General features: G+C 46.1%; 1 protein-coding gene across 2 annotated transcripts in view; it reads right to left on the reverse strand.

The window, feature by feature from the left end:
• The window catches only part of ASIC2 (acid sensing ion channel subunit 2), a 507,564-nt gene that overhangs the window by 153,014 nt on the left and 339,244 nt on the right, over positions 1 to 15,306 (reverse strand). The window lies entirely within an intron of this gene.

Consider the following 15,306-nt stretch of genomic DNA (forward strand, 5'->3'; position numbering starts at 1 on the left):
TTCAGCCTGGAGAAGAGAAGGCTCCGGGGAGCCCTTCGAGTGGCCTCCCGGGGCTTAAAGGGGGGACAGGAGAGCGGGGGAGGGACTCTGGGTCAGAGGGTGGGGATTGGATGAGGGGTGATGGGTTTAAATTGCAAGACGGTAGATTTAGATTTGATTTAAGACAGAAATTGTTCCCTGTGCGGGGGGTCAAGCACTGGCCCAGGGTGCCCAGAGCAGCTGTGGCTGCCCCCTCCCTGGAAGGGTTCAAGGCCAGGTTGGACGGGGCTGGGAGCCCCCTGGGCTGGGGGAAGGGGGCCCTGCCTGGGGCAGGGTGAGGTTGGAACTAGATGATCTTTAAGGTCCCTTCCAACCCAAACCGTTCTATGATTCTATGTTAAAAACCTAAATGTTAGAGGTGGAAAAGACCTGAAAGACTCATCTGCACTCCTGTATATGTTAACAATTTCTACTTTCCCATATGATTTTAATCTTTTTCAAACCCCCAGGCTCCTGCTCACCCCTTCTGGAAGATTCATCTGCTGTCTGGAAGCTTTTTCTGCCAGATGGAGGGCTCCCAGCTCCCAGTGGCTCCCAGCAACACTGTAAGATCCCCCCTGTGATTTTACAGCTTGATTATTCCAAGTTGAGAGGATGCAAATTCTGTCACTGAAGTCACTGGATGCTCAAATGCTCTGAAAACAATTAATTTTCTGAAAAAAGTTGAGTGATCTGCTCTAGAAACACTTTAACATCCCTTGGACACTCACGTCCTTCCAGTTATGGTTCCAGAGCAGTTATACTCTGGAGTGTGAGGTTGTGCGGGTGCTACCCCTTTATGTGAGAAAAACACTCCATGTCTGACGATTACTGAGGTGGAGATGTCACCTTCTTAGTGTTTGTGATAAATCCATCTCCAGAACTAGCTAAATACTGGAACTAGGTAAGAAACATGCAGGCTGAGTGTTTATATGTTGAAAACCATATTTCACTGAAGTGCTTTGGGGAAAGGTATCATTATATACTAAATGTTGGCTATTTTAAGACAGAAGGCAAAGCATTTTGATGATGTTGAAACATTATGACAATATCATAATAGAACATTTCAATTTCTCATTTTGGAATACTCTTATTTTGCTATGCCATTTTACAAATATATATCAGTAAAAGAATATGATTAACAGTAAATATCAGTATCAGCAAGAAATTTTAGGTTTTATAAAAATGAACTGCTCAGATCAATCTTGCTATGAAAACATCTTCAAAACAGGTATTTTCTTAAAATTGTCTTTGTTTTGCAATTTATCTAAATTTGGATATTTTTCATGGTGGTTTTTCTGCATGTTATTTCATGAAATGAAACTGTCTTGGTCTTGTCTCACTCTGAGTGTTTCGACACCCTCAGTCCTCCCCTCTCCTGACTCTTAACTTCCAAATCCTCCGTTCCTGCAGGCTCCTTGCGAGCTGTTTGGCTGTTGGCACAGTTGGGATGCCGGATCTGAGGGCATCACCGCCTGCATCCCTGGCCAACTCTGCTTCCTGCTGCCTCTTTGACCTCAGACAGTTAAGGCTGAGTCTTACCAGGACTCATCAGCCTCTTCATTTGTCATCAGCTGCCTGTCCAAGCCCTGTCAATATAAAGTCTCTACAGAATTCGTAACTGTTAGCCAGCAGCTGGAAATTAGCAGTAATTTTCTTAATATTGGCTATGTAGAAGACAATGAGAATTAACACTTCCACTGATGGCTGTGAATGCCCAGATAATTTGTCCATCCTTCTGGCCCTCCCATTCCCCAGCCCTTTGCTGCCTACAAAGCCACGGCTGAGGTCATGGTCACTGAAGCCAGCAGCGGTCTTTTAGCGCAGCGATTCGCAGAAGAGCGGCTATGAGCCAACAGCATTTTGTAGTAGTGTTTATCACCTACGTGTGAATGACTAGCAGGGCCATTTTAGCCATGTGACTGTGCTACGTTCATTTGGAATGCAGAGATCCAGCCAGGAATGTAATTTTCGATGTAAGATGCCTGGACACGCCAAACTCAACAGTGTGAATTTAGGGGGAAACCGAAGCTTTGGGATATATTAGGCTGCAGGAATGAGGCCAGGTCAAAGAGTTGCTGCCCATTCCCATTCCCATTTTCATTCCCATTCCTGCTCAAGCCATTCATTTGTCTACACACTCCAGGACACCAACCTCCTCAACATGTTGGGCTACCTGTTTGTGTAGCCATGGTGTAAACCACATGAAACTGCTCTATGCTAACACAAGCCTCCCGTCAATGCATCGCATCCATGTTTCTCCATAGCACCCACATCTCCCAACACAGTGAGAGTGTTCAGTTCATAAAATGCAGAATATGCACCTCCAGGATCCAGAAACTAGGAGCTACCTGCATGAAGTCAGCAGCACAGCTTCACTGTTGCTTTCTTACACGTCTGTTATTATCCTACTGAATATTATTTTGCAAAAGCCCTGTCTCAGTCCACGCCCAAGGTGGAGCTCCTTCAAGGAAGCAATAGTTATTGTAAAGAGAACATGGATTTTTGAAGCCTTAGAAGATAAAAGATCTTGCTCTGCTGGGACACCCAAGTACACACAGCAGTTCAGCCCTTTCTTTCTTTGCCATTAGATGGAGAACCTGTATGAAGTGACAGTTTTTCCTCACGCATTCCTCCCAGAGCTTTCCTGCCCTCAGAGCAGCCCAGACTTTCTGCAACAAGCCAGTTACATGGCTGGTTTGTGCTGTGCCTTGTTTTTACAGTCTGTCATAGGGCCCTGATTTCTAAAATGATCTCATCGCAAGCTCTTGATTAAAGGGTCTCTAAAATGTAAGTAACATTTTGATGAGCATGTAGACATTGAGGGCACTTTTTACTGTGTCAGAATCACTGAAGTGAACATCTTAGATACTTGTACTTCTCACGTGCCGCTATTCTCATAGATTTAATCTTGTGCTTGTGACAAGAATTGCTGGTTTGTCCCTCTGCAGCAGCATCAGAGTCACTCATAGACCATGCTCTGCTCTCCACTTGATGGATGGGAAATATAAAACCAAAAACTTTCTTAATACAAGAGCTAAGCACTTGTGGATTTCCACCCAGGGATGAATTTAGACATTTCAGTATTGGGTTTTGTCCCAAATGGTGGGAAGGGGAATTGAAATTGTAATGTTCTATTTTCCTTTGTGGAACAGAATATCAAAATTATTTCAATTTGGAAATGTCAAATGTCACTTATGAGGTGAAGTATTTTGTCACTTCTGAAGCTGATGAGAAGGCATCTTTGGTTAGTATAATTTAGCTGATGATACCTTCCTTGGGAAAGAGTGGCTGGTCCCTGGAGCAGGGCCCAGCGTGTAGGGTGCTGTGTACATGTGGGTGTGCTGGCCCGAGAAATCTTGCATTTCTTCCACACAGTAATGCCCATCCTGCCCAGAGCAGTGGGGAAGAGCAGAGCCAGGTGGCTGAGCCCTCCCGGGCAGAGTCAGGCATCAGGCAGCCACGGGCAGGACCTGCCCTGGAGCTGCTTTAGCTCAGGCCAAGTGGAAGAGCTCGAGGTATGCAAGTGGGATTTCTGGCACATCGTGCCTCACCGAGACCTCCAGGTGCTTCTAAGACACTGGCTGCACCTAAAGCAGCTTTCTTCTCTCTATTTTCTGTTCATCAAAGTACCTAAGATAGAAAACTACAAGAGCAAAATGCAATGTCACTTCCAGTTGCAGTAGCAACTGCCAAGTCTGCCATCGCTCTGCTCGCAGAAGATCTTCCCCCCCTTCATCCTTCTCCAACCGCACATTCCCAGGCGATGGCATGTCTGCAGTCACTCAGTCTGGTCTTGGGGTCTTTGGGTAGCTCATGTAATGCCCAGTATAAAACCACCACAGCAGTACACCTTCCCTGGCAGTGTTCTGTCTTTGGGAGTACGCTCTCCACTTGCAGGTTGGACACTTAATGCTAACGGGCAAAGAAGGTAATTCTGTGCTAGTGGGGGCCTGGGTTTGCAGAGTCTTCTGGTTACCTGATAAAATACCAGGCACACAGAGAAGCCTTCTAAGCAATGGGACTGCATGGGGGGCTGATAACGCTTTCTCTTATGTTCAGGAGCATCTGAATCTCAGTTGTGTTATCTAGAAGGGAATTATAATGACAATGATGTATCTAACTGAGACCAGGGAAACACAAAATGATCCTGAAGCACTATTAGTAGTAGGACACTTAGAGGAAAATGTCTATAATTTTACTTCCCCTTTCTAATGTGTTTTTCACCAAAAGCTCTAACAGCTCTTTTTAGTCATTAGCTAAGCAAATCTCACAACCCACCTGCAAGAAAGGCATTAAACTATTTTACTTTTTTAGTAGTGTGAAAGAGGGGTCAATAAGAATGGGGATTGACAACTCTGAGCTTAAAGACAAGGTTGCTGTGAAATGGCCATGGAATATGTGTAAGGAAATGCAGTCCTGCTGTTCTCCTTCATGAGCACATCTAGTAATTTTTCACTGTATCTTAGACATATCCTTTCTCTAATGACGGCTTGACTGGAGTTCAGCCTTTCTTATGCCAAAATTATCCCTGTGGAGGAACCTATTACTTGTCAGAGCCCTTGTGGTGGCTGTCTCAGCTGTGATGCTTACAGGTAATTTGCAGGCTGAACATTTTTACCTGCCAGAAGTGTGTCGTGGGGGTCCCCCACAAAGGAAATTCAGAGAGTGACAATGGCAGTAGCCAGAACATCACAGCCACCTCCTTCGTGCCAGCATCACGCTGAGACATTCTCCAGATGCTCACAACTTACGGCGGCTATGGCAGACAGTAGAGTCCTGCAGCATCTGGCTGTGTACATCTGATCTTAGCTCATCTGCTGGGCAACTTCCAGCCTGTTCTTGGCTGCTGAAAGGTTCCCAGAGAGGAGAAGGAAGAAAAAAAAGAGGTCAGAGGAGTGCAAAAAGAGAAGATAAGGAAACATGCGGGAGGAGAGGTACTATGTGAAGACAAACAGTCTTGCTGTCCCTTGCAAATTAATTCACCGCAGTGTGAGTCTCTGGTTTTCCACAGGTTTAATCCTGTCTGAGGCTGTTCTTAGCACGTCCTGATTGAAGCTGTTCCAAAAAAGCTAAAATTTGCCTTTGTAAACAAACCTGTTCTCATCTCAGGTGCTGAGATTCTCCATGTGCCCATGCACATGCTGGCTCCCACAGATGACTGTCAACTCTGACTCCAACCTGAGTGCATTTGTACAAAAAAATGTGTATAAACAAAACCAAATTCTATGGAAAAATCCAACTTTGCAATTTTCTTCCCACCCTCATTAAGCTTAATGATTTATGCCCTGCAGTTGCCACAAATGGGCAAGAATCCCTGAATCTTAATAATTCTAAGTATACCAGAAGTAAATTTTAAAATCCTAAGCAAAAATTAAATGACCATAAAATGCGTGTTCGCCTCCCAAGAGACAGTTCTATTTCAACATGACAGCTTAATTAAAAGCTCAGTAAATTGGTCACAACATTTTTTAATAAACAGTCTTTCCCAACAGCGTGCAGGAGAGAGATGGTGCTTGTAGTGTGGCAGAAGTAATTGAAGTGATGAAAAGTCCCCATTCCTTTGATGACCTCTGCAGCAGCTAAAGTCAGCTTGAACCACTTCATAGGGGGAAGCTGAGGCAGGTGAAGAGCTGGAAACCATTTATATTCCACAGTATTCGTTCAATGCAAATTAACATCACCCAGATTTAACTACATGGGAATGCATATTAAATTTTTAAGGTGTGGTTGTGTCTTTGAAGCTTCAGTGCTGGGTATGTGACCTGTTCCAGATGTTCACGTGAGGCTCTCATTTGTCACGCTGGGAAATATTTGCGCTGTGTCCCATTGGTTACAGCACCTGGAGACTTGGAGATCAGCATTCCTTGCTCCCTCGTCCCTAACAAATGCGTAAGCACCAGGCTGTCAGTGAGGTTGGACAGTTGGGACCTGGGGTCAGGAATGTCCTTTGTAAGAGGTTGCCACACATCCAGGAACCTCCTGGTAGTTCTCACTAAACTCGAATCCCTTTTCAACTTCAGGATGTGAAAAAAAAAAAAATTTGGTTTCAAAATCACCTTCTGTTTTATTTATTTTGAAACGCAAAATACCCCTCGGCCACACAAATAATATGTTTCATTTCAGGAGAAATGTAACACTTCATTCAACCTGAAATGACTTTTTCTTTCCCATCCAGAAGCGCCAGCGAACCAAAAAATTGGTTATTCCCTCACCTCTACTTGTTCCCCATCTCCTAAGCCAGATGGTCCTTTTATAATTTCATCTGAAAAAACACATCCCACGTCCCTTTCTCATGCGTTTCGTCTACAGCCGCCTGCGCAGTCAACTCATGCTCTGATCACATCACACAAGCCACCTCACATTCCATCTCTGCCACAGCATTGAACCTTCTTTCAATTATTTATCTATCTCATGTTTCCTTTACCTTAGTTTAGGGTTGGGGGAGGCAGTCAGGTAGTTCAGAGCTGTGAAGAGAAAGAGCGAGAGCTGCCCCTGGGATGCTCCTTCCCCACGGCATTACGGGGCTCGCTGCAACCCTGGAGGCTGAGTCCTTTCCCAAGTCCTTTGCTCATCTCCAAACTCAAAACTATGTGAGTCAAGGGCTGGGACAGTGCCCTGTGGAGCAGGGCTGTCCCCTCTCTCACACACAGGAGATGTGATGGGAAACCCTGTTAAGATATTTGCCATGAGTTGGCTTCCACCCGTTGCAGAGTCATTCGCCTTTGATCTGTCTCTCATCTCCAGTTCTGTTTTTTTTTTTTTTTTTTTTTTTTTTTTTTTCTGAGAGCAACACTCAGATCACAAGTCCTCAAAAAGTGAAAGACAAAACTTTTTGCAAATTTCTTCTATAAACGGTGGCACTGTTCCTAACACTCTGGCAAGAAATCACTCAGCAAGGAGCTGGTGGCTTCCAAACCTCCCAACTTTTTTTTTTTTTCCTGCAAAAGTTATGGAAATTAACTTTTCCATCCAGGCCAATTTCATTCTGACTTAAATTTGTGAAGTTTTTGCATTTCCCAAGTATTTTCACCTTAGCTTCACGAAAACTCATATTAGTGGTCACACTGGATATCAACCAACCCACCACACTGTTCCGCATCTGATGTCTTTACTCATCTGATGTCTTCATTCAGGGCAGAATCCATCTTTAGGACTAATTCACAAAGACATCAAACAATCATTGATGAGAAAAATTAAAATAGAACATACCCAAAGACACCTCAGGGCGGGTGTTTGGAAAACAATACACAATTGATTACATCTTTGTGAGTACCCTCTAAAAAAACCTCCAGAGCCAGGCATTTTGCTACTACTTGCACCTCCACATTTTCTTATGATTCACATTTGACTGGTGATGTACAAGTGAGAAAAATTCAGTCAAAAAACTGCGTTTAACTAAAAGTTCAAAAATATTTTCTTAATATCCTACTGAGGACCAATGCTGTGGACCAGCATACGTTTGTAGATTGACATACGTAAAAGCTAACACAGTTACCACTGGATCTTCAGTACAGACTCCCATATAATTCAAGTTAGAGAATTCTTTCCTCTGTTGAGTCTACCAATCTGTAAATATGAAGTTTTTTTGCAAAAGCTGACTATCTGGAAAGAAGCTATTCAGTTAAGATTTATGAATCATATACAATGCCGTCAGGATTGGCTTGCAAATGATTTACTAAACAAAAACGGGGATGAGTTCATAATGGATGTTACTCAAAACAAGAAATTTGACTGGTGCTATATATTTTCATCTATTGGACATAAAATGCATTTGCCGTAATAAAGTGAAGATATAAATGTTAAATATATTCTTTTTTTTCTTTTTCCCCACATGTGGATTTCTGCTTAAGAATTCTTCTCGGCTGCTGGAACTGTGATTGATAGCAGCCTTGCTGACAGCTTTGCTAACTCCAGATCAGTGTTGGGCAAATTTGCTTTAGAGTATACTTGCCTCAAACAAATATACTTTGGAGTCCATTAAAACTGTTTATGAATTTGGGTTTGAAGCCTTCAGCAATTTGAGCAGCTCCAGAGCTTTTGGGAAGATGAATTGTAGCATCTGCTGGTTCATAGCTCCTAAACCACTGATTGCTTGGAGCTGGGAGGGGATAACTGGAAAAAGGATTTTATCCTGCTGGAGATGGGGTGCTGAGTTTGAATAGCTGGTCCTACAGCTTATTTCTTAGACTGAAGAGACTAGACTTTGCCTGTGCAGAATTCAAAGACATGCTATAAAAATGATGATAACACCTTGTCTTCCTCCCTTCCCCAGCACAAACATCCCAGGGGCACAGTACAAATTCAACCTCATCCTGAAATCCCGTTCTGACAAAAACTTGTGAGACATTGACATCATATTTCTGCTGAAAGTCTTCATTTAGGCTGTTCTGCCCGCTGTTGCCGATGCTATGCCCTTTCAGGACACAGTTTCACAGTCATGTTAAGTCTATAGAGGTGCCAGCTCCTGACAAAACAGAGGTCCTGACCTTCCTGGTGGCAGGCACACGTCTTTCTTCCACCCTTGTGTCACTCGTACAACCTCATGGGCATATCAGAGATCATCTCATTGGCATTGTTGTTTTAAATGTTTTGTTAGAGACGATGGAATTTTTTTGCAGTCATCTCCACACTTCTGATGGTCTCAGCCTCCTGGGGGAGAATATGGAAAGGAATCCAGTGCCTTTGATACTGTGGGCACAGCTGCATTATTCATCACCTTGGTACAAACAGGACTGTCCCAGGAATGCTGCCTGCTGCATAAATGACACCTGAAATGGCCGCACACCCCGACAGACCCACTCCAGCTGCCCCAGAGTCTGGCTGGACCGTGTCGGACAGCCGCCTCGCTGGGGTGTTTTGATTTACACATTCCAGAACTGGAATAGGTCCAGGGATAAGATTTCTATCCCGAGGGAGTCTGTTGGGTTTGCGTGTGTTGTTGGGTTTTGGTAGAGGCAGGGGGGCTACAGAGGTGGCCCCTGTGAGAAGCTTCTTGAAGGTCCCCTGGATCCAAGTTGGACCCACCTCTGGCCAGGGCTGAGACAATCACAATGGTGGCTGTGCCTCTGTGATAATGTATTTAAGAAGGGGAACCTGGGAGGGGAATGAGTTGTAAGGGAAATACCTCCGCAAACATCAAGGTCAGTGGAAGAAAGGAGGAGGAGGAGGGGAGCTGCACTGGAGCAGAGACCCCTCTGCAGCCCGTGGTGAGAGGGCAGGCTGTGCCCTTCAGCTCATTGAGGTCCCCAGGCTGGAGCAGATGCCACCTGCAGCCCATGGAGGTCCCCAGGCTGGAGCAGATGCCACCTGCAGCCCATGGAGGTCCCCAGGCTGGAGCAGGGGGCTGCGCCTGGAGAAGGCCGGGACTCCTAAGGCAGCCCACACTGGAAATCTGTTGCTGGGAGGACTGGAGTCAATGGGAGGGACCCAGGCTGGAGCAGATCGTGAAGAGCTGCAGCCCGTGGGAAGGATCCATGTTGGAGAAAGTTTGTGGAGGACTGTCTCCCATGGGAGGGACCCCACGCTGGAGCAGGGGAAGAGTGTGAGGAGTTCTCCCCCTGAGGAGGAAGGAGCGGCAGAGACACAATGTGTGATGAGCTGACCACAACCCCCAGCCCCTGTCCCCCTGTGCCTCTGCAGGGGAGGAGGGAGAGCAACTGGGAGCAAAGCTGAGCCAGGGAAGGGAGGGGTGGGGGAAAGGTGTTTGTAAGATGTGGTTGTATTTCTCACTGCCCTACTCTGTTTGATTGGTATATTAAGTGGTGGTGGTGGTGTTCAAATTAAATCGATATTCTTTCCTTCCCCTAACAAGTCTGTCTTCTGCCAGTGACCATAATGGGTGAGTCATCCCTCCCCGTCCTTGTCTCAATCCCAAAGTCTTTTGTTTTATCTTCTCCTACCCATCTCTGGGGAGGAAGGAGGGAGTGAGCAACTGGGTGATGCTCAGTTGCCCTCTGGGTTTAAACCACAACACAGGGACAATCCTGTGCAGCCTGTGGACCACAGCTCATCAGGAGGAACAGGGCCTGCAGGCACCTCTCCACACTATACTATAGTAGCTCATATAGTCCCTGTTTACCCTCACAGTGCATTATTTCATTGGGACTTTCAGGATGGCTTCCAGCCAGCCAGGGGTCTGGAAGCGATCAGAACCAAATCTGAGCTCAGGGACTCAGACATATCCTACATTTATTTCAATCACAACGGAACATAAGATTATTCTTCAAAGAAAATTCTTCAATGCTTCCCTTTTGTGGGATTCAGAAAGCTTCTCCTAAAATTTCTATATTTCCAACAGAACAGAAACTATGAGTTTTGTCCAGCTCATTGGAGAAAATAACTCCTATAGTCTCTGCACCCTGGAGGCACCCCCTTGGCAGTGTGCCTCCCGTGGGAGATGCAGGATTGCCTCGTACTGAGGGGCTGTACGGTGCTCGCAGCTCTGCTCAGAAATCCCTGACCCAACTGGCTTAAGTCCTGATGCTATTTCCCTAAAGGAAGCGATGTTTTCAAAGACCATGCACGATATCGCATCTCCAGGTTTGGCCCCAGACCTCTGCAATCAAAAAAAGGAGACTGTGCTGCATGAGAATGAGATACTAATTAGCTAATAATCTCTAATGGCCAAAGGAAAATGAATATGACTAGCTGTCATTAAGTTGTTTTTGAAAGTCTTTCTTTAGTGTGTAAAGCACATTAAAAATGATTTCATGATCCATCATGCCGTATGGTTTCTATGGCATAGAAGAGGAATTATTGGCAATCATAAAGCATACAATGACCATCATTCATCCTCGTCGTTAACTGCAGCAGTGAGTGAATCAAACTGTGGCTGCAAATAACGAACAACCTGCTTTTATTTTCAGTCCCTAGTGGTTTGCTTTGTTCAGCCTGCGGGACCACATTTCACAGCAACCTCCTTTCACGGATGCCAGCTACGTGGGACTCCGTCCGCGGTCCCAGGGCTGCCTGCCCACTCCTTGCAGGGACCGCGGCAGAGTGGCCCCGGGCAGCGGCTCTCGGGCTGGAGGCTGCTGCCCATCCTTACGAGAGGAGGGCTGCACCACTAGATCAAACCTAAATGTTCACGAGTCCCCGCTGCCAAGTGACAGCCGGCTTCTTCCTTGCAAGTGAAGAAACGGGTGTCCTTCGGTTTAGCCTCATTCTGTCTCCAGCCTCTCTCGGCGCTGTTCCTGCCAGACAGCTACAACACAGGTTACCCGACTCCAGTTTGCATCCAACTTCATGAAGGAATTGATAGCGTGCCAGGCTTTGGAGCCTACTGTCTTCGATAACTCAGGGCCAAGAGCCATCAATGAAAGCGTTTCACTTCAGACTGCGAATAGCAAAAATGTCTCAATGGGCAGGAGACAAAGAAAAAACAAGAAACCAAAAAGAAAGGTCAATGTTTCCTCCAAAAATCCTTCAGGTGACACTGGTCCCCTCTGCTTGCTGGCACCAGCTGTAAACTGACATTCAGAAGGCTCCAAATGGCATGAAAAGATCCCTCTGCAAAGAGTGGTCAGTTTAAATAAATCACAGCTTTTCCTCAACCAAGGCAGCTGCAGGTGTAAACAGGCACAGAGAGCAACCGTGCTCTCTGCTGACAGCAAAGTACCCAAACACAAATGATTTGGTGGGCCCCGACAGCTGCTTTTGCAGCTGAAACAAGTTAGAAATACACCCTATTAACTCAAGGTTTTGGTCTAAAGAGACTTGTTATTCTTCTTACCACGCAGGCAAAGGGATAACACCAATTGTTGGTGTAGCTGTTGGCTCTTTTAGGTTGATAAATGATAAATATTGCTCAGATCTTAAGGGCAGCACAGCCACAGCAACCCCGGGAAGGAAATCCACCTGGGTTTTAGCAGCACAGCTTCGAGGAGGGGCTTCCAGGAGTCACCCAGCCCCAAGCTGTGCTCGCCTCTTGCAATGGTGCCTGTAAATCATCTCTACAGCCCATCCCTGGGGCCGGGCAGGGCAGATCTACTGCCTGCTGTGTCGTGTCCCCCCCCTCAGTTTATGCTGGGAGGGGAAGGCTGGCTCCCACAGCAATATTGGCTGCAGCCTCAAAACTATTTTTCTTATCCAGGGGTTTTTCTGGATCAGAGACTCCCTAGAAAAGCAGCTGGGATAGATAACAGATGCACTGCATAAGTCCTTGCTTAAACTGTCACCTTCCAGAGTCTGATTTAGTGCTAAATATTGAAGAGAAAGATAAATCCTCATCAGCGTGGAAAAACCCACGGACTGGCCCAGCTAACCCTCCACTAAACTTACACAGCTGACAGACCTAAGAAGAGTACTGCAAACATCTCAAGGTCAGAAATGCTTTTCTGCAGCCTTATTTCCTTATATTCGATCTTTTAGCCCTATTAAAATGTACTAGAGAGGCTTTTATGCAGGAACTAGCAAAATTTTAAGTCCAGTCTTTTTCTATTACTGCAACTCTAATGACTTCTTTGGAGTTATCACTAAGTGGAAAGCAGGTTGGTCTACTGCTCCCTTACAAACAAAATAAACCCCAAAGCCATCATTATGCAAATGAAAGAGGAAAGGAGCGATTCAGCTCTTAAAGAGAGGACAGTCTTGCGGGCTATGTCTTGGAAGGAGAGTCAGGAGCTTGAGAAAAAAGTGCCTTGCCTTGCCAGCCATCACCTCCACAATGCTTCGGATGCCACTGAGCAGGGAGGGACTGGGGCTGGGGCAGTCATGGGGAGGGTGGCTCCGGTGCTGCTCCTGGCTCCCAGAGGAGCAGGCAGCTACGTAACATCCGAGTTACAGCTCCAGGGTGGCACCGGGGCACCTGGAGTGGGCAGGGCTTCTCAGCACGCCACTGCCAAAGACACTTGTAGTTTGGGTCTTGCAGTTGCGAAATGAAACTAATTCCGCAAATCAGTTCAAAAGCCTGCGTAGATGTTTCGCTACGTCATCCCCTTTGTCTCTCCAAGGCCCCAAACACAAAGAAATCCCTCCAACCCAGCTGAAGCACCATTTGCATTAACAGCTTAGATGATAAATTTTCCAGTGCAGGGCCCAACATTGCCCCATATGGGGCTGCTCATGATGGATTTTGGGACCTGGGAACACACGGAGCCTGCGGGAAGTCTTGAAATGAAACCTCTGCTGATGCACAGCAGTTTGTGTTTCTAGGAGAATATTTCTCTTCTGGCAGGAGAAGACAACTGCAGATGAATCAGGGCCCAGGGGTGGAAGGGGCTGGGGTACCAGGCTGCAGAGGTGAGTATAAACAGGAGGCAGAGGCAGGAAAGGGGAGTCACTTCCATGCTTGTGCCCAAGCGTGATGATGCACAAGCACTTCAGCTTCAATAAAGATTCAAGGAGTGAGATTTGCACCAGCCCTGGTGTCTCCAAGGAGTCTTCTTTTCTGACTTTTGCATTCTTTCTGGGGGGTACATCTCCCTTCCTAAACCTTAAAGACTTTCAAAGACGTCTTTCAAAGTTGTGGCTCCACAATGACTTTGAAGATCTGGCCCAAAGCCTTCAATTAAGGGCTACTGGAGGCAAGAAAGGAAAATATGTTCTTTCTGCAGGGGATGAAACAAAAAAAATCACCTTCTGTTTGCTCCACTCTTCTGAGCAAATGAAGTGTTGTCTCTTGAAGCAGAAGTGTGGAAGGAGGCAGGGCTGGGCTGGGCACAGGGGTGGAAAGGGAGGAGCGGGAAGTCAAAGGAAGGTTACAGATCTGATAGTGCTGGCAGCATGCCCCCAGCCCAGCTCTGACACATGAAAGAGGATTTTATCCAGCTTGAGCACATTGCCTGCAGCCTCAGTGCAGATCATGCGAATTAATGGCTTGAAATTAAACCTCTGCTCATGCAAAAGAGCAGTGTGAGTTTCCAGCAGAACATTTCTCTCCTGGCAGGAGAAAGCAACTGCACAGGGGGCTGCTGGTGGGCAGGCATCTATGGAAGAGCAACTAAGTCATTCCCTTCCCAGCTGCAGCAGTATTTCTCCCCACCACGTTACAGCTGATCTCCTCTGACTCCCACTACAATGGCTGAAACTCAATGAAGACGAACAAATTAAGAAGTGCCTGCTCCGTGCTGTCACCCAGATGCCAGATCAGCTTTACCCAAACCAGGATTAAACAAGCTGAGTCTTCAGAGACGAGTTCTACAAACCAAGGTGTTCAAGAGCTTCACCCTTCTGCTCTGCTAATGCTAGTGCCTCCTGGAGCAGTAAGGCCAGAGGAGAAAGAGGGATTGCTCTATACAACACATAACGACAATGAGTCTTGAGTTGGAGAAACTCAGTTGTGTCTTCCTGATTATACATATCAGCTTTTTTTTTCCATGGTATCCGCAGCTAAAAAATGCCTACAGCTCTCTGGATGCATCAAATGTTGGTAGGTTGATGGCTCAGCAAATCCTGCCTAAACAACTCAAAAGGGTTCTTGTCTACCACAGCTACACCTCCGGGGAACAGTGTGTTTGTAGCAGTAACACCCATCTATGTCATAGCTCACCTCTGTCCTGGTCTGCAGTGCCCAAGACAGAGCAACACTAAGGCACAGGGAGAATAGGAGGGTGAGACTTGTCTTCCCTAGCCCAGAGAGAGAGACGAGGTGAAGGATCAACCTGAAAATACCAATTCATGCTTACTGAACCCTCTAATGGTCTCCAGGCACCACAGACTGTAATTAAAAGCTCTTTTCAGTTATTCTGTGGCTAAAGTAGAAGTTGCAGAGCAGCAGAGATAGGAGAAGACACAAACCCAACCCACTGAAGCAGTTGCATGAACCTTTCCACATGCTAATGATCCCAGAGATGCTGCCTCCAGCAAGAGAAATCTCTTACAATGTTTCTTAGCTTATCTAAAGTAGCCCTAAAACCCAGCAATCAGCATAAACTGCTGCATAGAGGCCTGAGCACTGTAAGCAGGAGCCTGATTTCTCTTTTGCTTATCCTAAGATTCAAAACCGCTCCCCAGCAGCCTGTGATGAGAAGCCAGATGCAGGCCTGTGCACCTCCTCAGCTACTCCCACCACTGTCAGGCCGCAGAATAAGCCTGGCTGCGGTATTTAAAAATAACTGCAGGGTGTTTAAAACAACTTTCAGTTAATAAACTGTGAGGTGGAAGCATCTGTGACCAGCACTCGTTGCAGAACAGGCAAGAAGCTCTTACTGTTGGAGAGCTGAATCCCAAAGGCAAGAAGCAACTGCAGGCTCTATTTAGCAGGAAGACATGTCTAATAAGGAAGAACATCCATGATCATTTGGATGCAGTTAAAAGTGTTTTAACAGCTTTCACCAAAACATGATT

This window comes from Tyto alba, unplaced genomic scaffold (genome assembly GCF_018691265.1).
Source record: "Tyto alba isolate M040663 unplaced genomic scaffold, T.alba_DEE_v4.0 Super-Scaffold_12, whole genome shotgun sequence".
NCBI lineage: Eukaryota > Metazoa > Chordata > Aves > Strigiformes > Tytonidae > Tyto > Tyto alba.